The sequence below is a fragment of the Mobula birostris genome, chromosome 7 (genome assembly GCF_030028105.1).
Source record: "Mobula birostris isolate sMobBir1 chromosome 7, sMobBir1.hap1, whole genome shotgun sequence".
NCBI lineage: Eukaryota > Metazoa > Chordata > Chondrichthyes > Myliobatiformes > Myliobatidae > Mobula > Mobula birostris.
Window position 1 is genome coordinate 25,377,890 of NC_092376.1, and position 6,000 is coordinate 25,383,889.

The window sequence follows — 6,000 nt, forward strand, 5'->3', positions numbered from 1 at the left end:
AATGTTTTCTATTGATTTTCTGCAGTTATTAGGTGCCCTTTTCTGTTGGCGTCCCTAAAGAAAGGAAATTGATGTGGAGAACAATTCATCGATGTCATTGTATTTATAGCAATACAATTTTACTGAAGCGCGAATGGATTGATTGCTGCATGTGAAGTTGGGAATAAAATATAATGCAGATAAAGAAAAGATTATCATCAATTCTCAGACGAAGTCAGGAATCAAAATGTTGAACATGGTGCAACTCATGTCCCGAGCTCCATATATTTCAATTCAGGGAGTATTGTAGGAATGGCAGATGAGCTCAGGGCATGGATCAGTACATGGAAGTATGGTATTGTAGTCATTAGTGAGTCTTGGTTGCAGGAGGTGCAGGACTGGACCTTTTAGGTTTTAATTTAATTAGACAATTAAGGGATTGGACACGCTGGAGGCAGGGAGTATGTTCCCGCTGATGGGTGAGTCCAGGACCAGAGGCCACAGTTTAAGAATAAGAGGTAGGCCATTTCGAACGGAGTTGAGGAAAAACTTTTTCACCCAGAAAGTGGTGGATGTATGGAATGCTCTGCCCCAGAAGGCAGTGGAGGCCAAGTCTCTGGATGCTTTCAAGAAAGAGATGGATAGAGCTCTTAAAGATAGCGGAATCAAAGGTTATGGGGATAAGGCAGGAACTGGATACTGATTGTGGATGATCAGCCATGATCACAGTGAATGGCGGTGCTGGCTCGAAGGGCCAAATAGCCTACTCCTGCACCTGTTGCCTATTGTCTATTGTCTATTGACTGGCAGCTCTGTGTTCTGGGGTTCCATTGTGACAGAGCAGGAGGGATTAAAGAAAGGGTAATGTTACTACTCAGGGAAAATGTCATGGCAGTGCTCAATCAGGAGAGACTGGAGAACTTGGCAAGTCAAGTATTATAGGTGGAACTGAGCAATAAGAAACGTTCAGTGCTAATGGAGCTATTACATATAATGCAATTACAGTCCACCCAACAGTCCGACACGATTTAGAGGAACAAGTTTGTAGCGAGATCGCGGATTGGTGCAAGGAACATAAGGCTGTGATAGGAAGTTATTTTAACTTTCCACATATTGACTGGGACTACCATAAAATAAAAGGACTAGATGGGTAGAGTTTGTCAAATGTGTTCAAGAAAGATTCCATAATCAACCCCAACAAGAGAGTGTGTAATACTTGATCTCTTAATAGGGAATGAGACAGGGCAGGTGAGAGAAGTTTATGTAAGGGGAATAGTTTGTATCTAGTGATCATAATGCCATTCATTGCAAAGTAAATATGGAAAAAGACAGGTCTGGTCCAAAGTGTACTTGGTAAGTAGGAGGCCTTCAAAAGTGTAATTTTGAGAGTACAAAGCTTGTATGTGCTTGACATACTGAAAGATAACGACAGCAGGTTTAAGGAACCTTGGTTTTCAAGAGATATTGAGTCCCTGGTTAAGAAATAAAAAAGGAGGTACATAGTAGGTGTAGGTAGGTAGGAACAGATGAGGTGCTTATGGAATATAAGAAATGCGAGAGACACTTAAGAAAGAAATCAGGAGGAATAAAGAAGGCATGAGGTTGCCCTAGCAGACAAGGTGAGGAGAATCCGAAGGGATTCTATAGATATGTTAAGAGCAAAAGGATTGCAAGGTACAAGATTGGTCCTCTGGGAGGTCAGAATGTTAATCCATGCACAGAGCCGAAAGGTATGGGGGTGATCTTAAATGAATCTTTTGCATCTGTATTTACTCAGGAGACAAACACAGAGTCTAGAGAAGTGACGCAAAGCGGCATCAACTTCATGGACCCAATGCAGATTACAGAGGAGGAGGTGTTTGCTGTCTTGAGGCAATTTAGGGTGGATAAATCCCCAGGGCCTGACAGAGTGTTCCCTTGGACCCTGTGGGATGTGTCAGAATCAGAATCAGGTTTTATATCAATGACATACGTCATCAAATTTGTTGTCTTTGTGGCAATAGTACAATGCAATACGTAATACTAGAGAAAAAAACATGAATTGCACTAAATATACACAGTATACTAAATAATAAAATCAAGGTGAGAAGACTGCAACTTGCAGGGCACTGTCTATGCCACCCCGAGCTACCTGCCAGCCTAGTCATCATATGGGAGCCCAAGCATGGGATGAACCCCAAGCGCCCTCCCAAGACTATGGTCAACATGCTCCTAGAAGACAGCGGCGTGGCTAATGTAGATGAACTGAACACACTGATGAGGGAGAGGGAGAAGTGGAGAGTCCGTCATCATGCCCGACGCCGGCCCCCTAGGCCTGAGTCGACGTAGTAGTAGTATACTAAATAGTCAGATTAAATAAGGTGTGCAAAAATAAAAATAAAAGTAGTGAGGTGGTGTTCATGGACTCAATGACTATACAGAAATCGGATAGCAGAGGGGAAGAAGCCGTTCCTGATTCACGGAGTGTTTGCCCTCGGGCTTCTGTGCCTCCTACCTGATGGTAGCAATGAGAAGAAGCCATGTCCTGGGTGATGGGGGTCTTTAATGATGGATACTATCTTTCTGAGGCATCACTTCTTGAAGGTGTCCTGGAAACTACGACTCTAGTGCCTGTGATAGAGCTGACTAAGTTTATAACACTTCCCACGTTACTTCATTCCAGAGAGTGATGCAGCCAGTTAGAATGCTCTCCATGGAAATTTGCAAGTGTCTCTGGTGACATACCAAATCTCAAACTCCTAACGAAATACAGCCGCTGTCTTGCCTTCTTTGTAACTGCATCAATACGTTGGGTCCAAATTAGATCCTCAGAGATGCTGACAACGAAAAACTTGAAATTGCTCACTCTTTCCACTTCTGATCCCTCTATGAGGACTGGTGTGTGTTCCCTCAACTTACCCTTTCTGAAGTCCACAATCAGTTCTTTGGCCTTACTAACGTTGTGAAAGGTTGCTGCTGTGACGCCACTCAACTAGCTGATATATCTCGCTCCTGCACATCATCTCGTCACCATCTGAAACTCTGCCAACAATAGCTGTGTCGTCAGCAAATTTATAGAGGGCATTTGAGTTGTGCCTAGCCACGCAGTCATGGGTGTAGAGAGGGTAGAGCAGTGGGCTAAGCACACATCCTATGGTGTGACAGTGTTGATCGTCAGTGAGGTGGAGATGTTATTTCCAATGCATAGATATTGTGGTCTTTTGGTTAGGAAGTCGATGATCCAGTTGCAGAGGGAGGTATGAAGGCCCAGGTTTTGGAGCTTTTCGATCAGAACTGTAGGAATATTTGTGTTAAATGCTGAGCTGCAGTCAGTAAATGGCATCCTGATATTAATATTGTCCAGGTGATACAAGACTGCGTGAAGAGCCAATGAAATCACATGGGCAATGGACCTATTGTGGCTATAGGCAAGTTGCAGTGGGTCCAGGTCCTCGCTGAGACAGGAGTTAGTTTTAGACATAATCAATCTCTCAAAGCACTTCATCACCATAGAAGTGAGTGCTACCGGATGGTAGTCGTTAAGGCAGCTCTTCTAGGGCACTGGTATGATAGTTGCTCTTTTGAAGCAGGTGGGAACTTCTGACTGTAGCAATGAGAGACTAAAAATGTCTTTCAACACACCCACACACGAGGAAATCTGCAGATGCTGGAAATTCAAGCCATACACATCAAAGTTGCTGGTGAACGCAGCAGCCCAGGCAACATCTCTAGGAAGAGATACAGTCCACGTTTCGGGCCGAGATCCTTCGTCAGGACTAACTGAAGGAAGAGCTAGTAAGAGATTTGAAAGTGGGAGGGGGAGGGGGAGATCCAAAATGATAGGAGAAGTCAGGAGGGGGAGGGATGGAGCCAAGAGCTGGACAGTTGATTTGAAAAAGGGGTATGAGAGGATCATGGGACAGGAGGCCTAGGGAGAAAGAAAAGGGGAAGGGGGGGAAAACCGAGGGGGGGGACCGAGAGGGTGGGCCCCTCCCCCTCCCCCTCCCCCTCCCCCTTTTCTTTCTCCCTAGGCCTCCTGTCCCATGATCCTCTCATATCCCTTTTGCCAATTACCTGTCCAGCTCTTATCTCCATCCTTCCCTCTCCTGTCTTCTCCTATCATTTTGGATCTCCCCCTCCCCCTCCCACTTTCAAATCTCTTACTAGCTCTTCCTTCAGTTAGTCCTGACGAAGGGTCTCGGCCCGAAACGTCGACTGTATCTCTTCCTACAGATGCTGCCTGGCCTGCTGCATTCACCAGCAACTGTGATGTGTGTGGTTTGAACACACCCGTCATTTTGTTGCCACACACTTTCAAAACCCTACCAGATATTCTATTGCGGCCTGTCACCTTGAAAGGCGGTCTGACGTCGGCCTCCATGACACACGGTCACCGGGTGCTGCAGGGATCCACACTGCTGTAGTTTTATTCTCCCTTTCAAAGCGTGAATAAAAGGTGTTGATCCCATATGGGAGTGAAGCATGATGTTAGGTTTCACTTTGTAGGAAGTAAAGGCCTGCAAATCCTGCCAGAGTTGACGTGCCTCCAAATCCATCTCCAACCTCATTCAGAATTGTTCCTTTGCTCGAGATAGCCCTCAGTAAGTTGTAACTGGTTTTCTTTTATAGTCCTGGGTCACCAGACTTGAGTGCCACAGATCTAGCCCTCAGCAGACCACAAACATCCTGGTTCATCCACTGCTTGTCGTGTCATGTCTACCCGATCTTATAGAGTTTTTCTAGGGAGTTACCAGGAAAGTTGATGCAGGCAAGGCAGTGGATGTTATATAGACAGACTTTAGCAAGGCATTTGACAGGGTCCCTCATGGGACGTTAGTTTCGAAGATTCAGTTGCTCGGCATTCAAGATGAGGTAGTAAATTGGAATAGACATTGGCATTGTGGGAGGAATTGGAGAGATAGTTGCCTCTCTAACTGAGGGCCTGTGACTAGTGGAGCGCTGCAGGGACTGGTCCTGGGTCTTCTGCTGTTTTTCATCTATATCAATAATCTGGATGATAATGTGGTTAATTGAATCAGCAGATCTGCAGATGACACCAAGTTTGGGGGTGTAGTGGCAGCAAGGGAGACTATCGGAGTTTGCAGAGGGATCTAGACCAGCTGGAACAGTGAGCTGAAAAATGGCAGATGGAATTTAATGCAGACAAGTACAAGGTACTGCACTTTAGTAGGACCAACCAGGGTAGCTCTTACACTGTGAACGATAGGGTACTGAGGAGTGTGGTAAAACAAAGGGAGCTAGAAATACAGATCCATAATTCACGGAAAGTGGCATCACAGGTAGATAGAATCATAAAGAAAGCTTTTGGCACATTGGCCTTCGTAAATCAAAGTATTGCGTACAGGAGATGTGATGTTATGTTGAAGTTGTATATGATGTTGCTGAGGCCTAATTTGGAGTACTGTGTGCAGTTTTGGTTACCTGCCTACAGGTAAGATGCAAATAAGGTTGAAAGAATGCGGAGAAAATTGACAAGGATGTTGACAGAACTGGAGGACCTGACTTATAAGGAAAGATTGCATAAGTTAGGACTTCATTCCTTGGAACATAGAAAACTGAAGGAAGAATTGATTGAGGTATACAAAATTATGAGTTGTATAGATAGGATACATGCAAACAGGCTTTTTTCACTGAGGTTGAGTGGGACTATAACTAGAGGTCATGGGTTAAAGGTGAAAGGTGATTTTTTTAAAAGGAACATGAGGGGAAACGTCTTCACTCAGAGGGTCGTGAGAGAGCGGAACCAGCTGCCAGCGCAACTGGTGCATGTGAGCTCAATTTCAATGTTTAAGAGAAGTTTGAATAAGTACATGGATGGTAGAGGTAAGGAGGGCTATGGGCTCAGGCCAGATCAATGGAGTAGGCAGTTTAAATGGTTCAGCATTGGTCTAGATGGGATGAAAGGCCTGCTCTGTGCTTTACTTTTCTATAGCACAGAATATAGAAAAATATAGCACAAATCAGGACGCCCTGTTTTATTTTTTTAAACTGGCTTTTAAGAACTCAGTTTTAAAGTGGTGT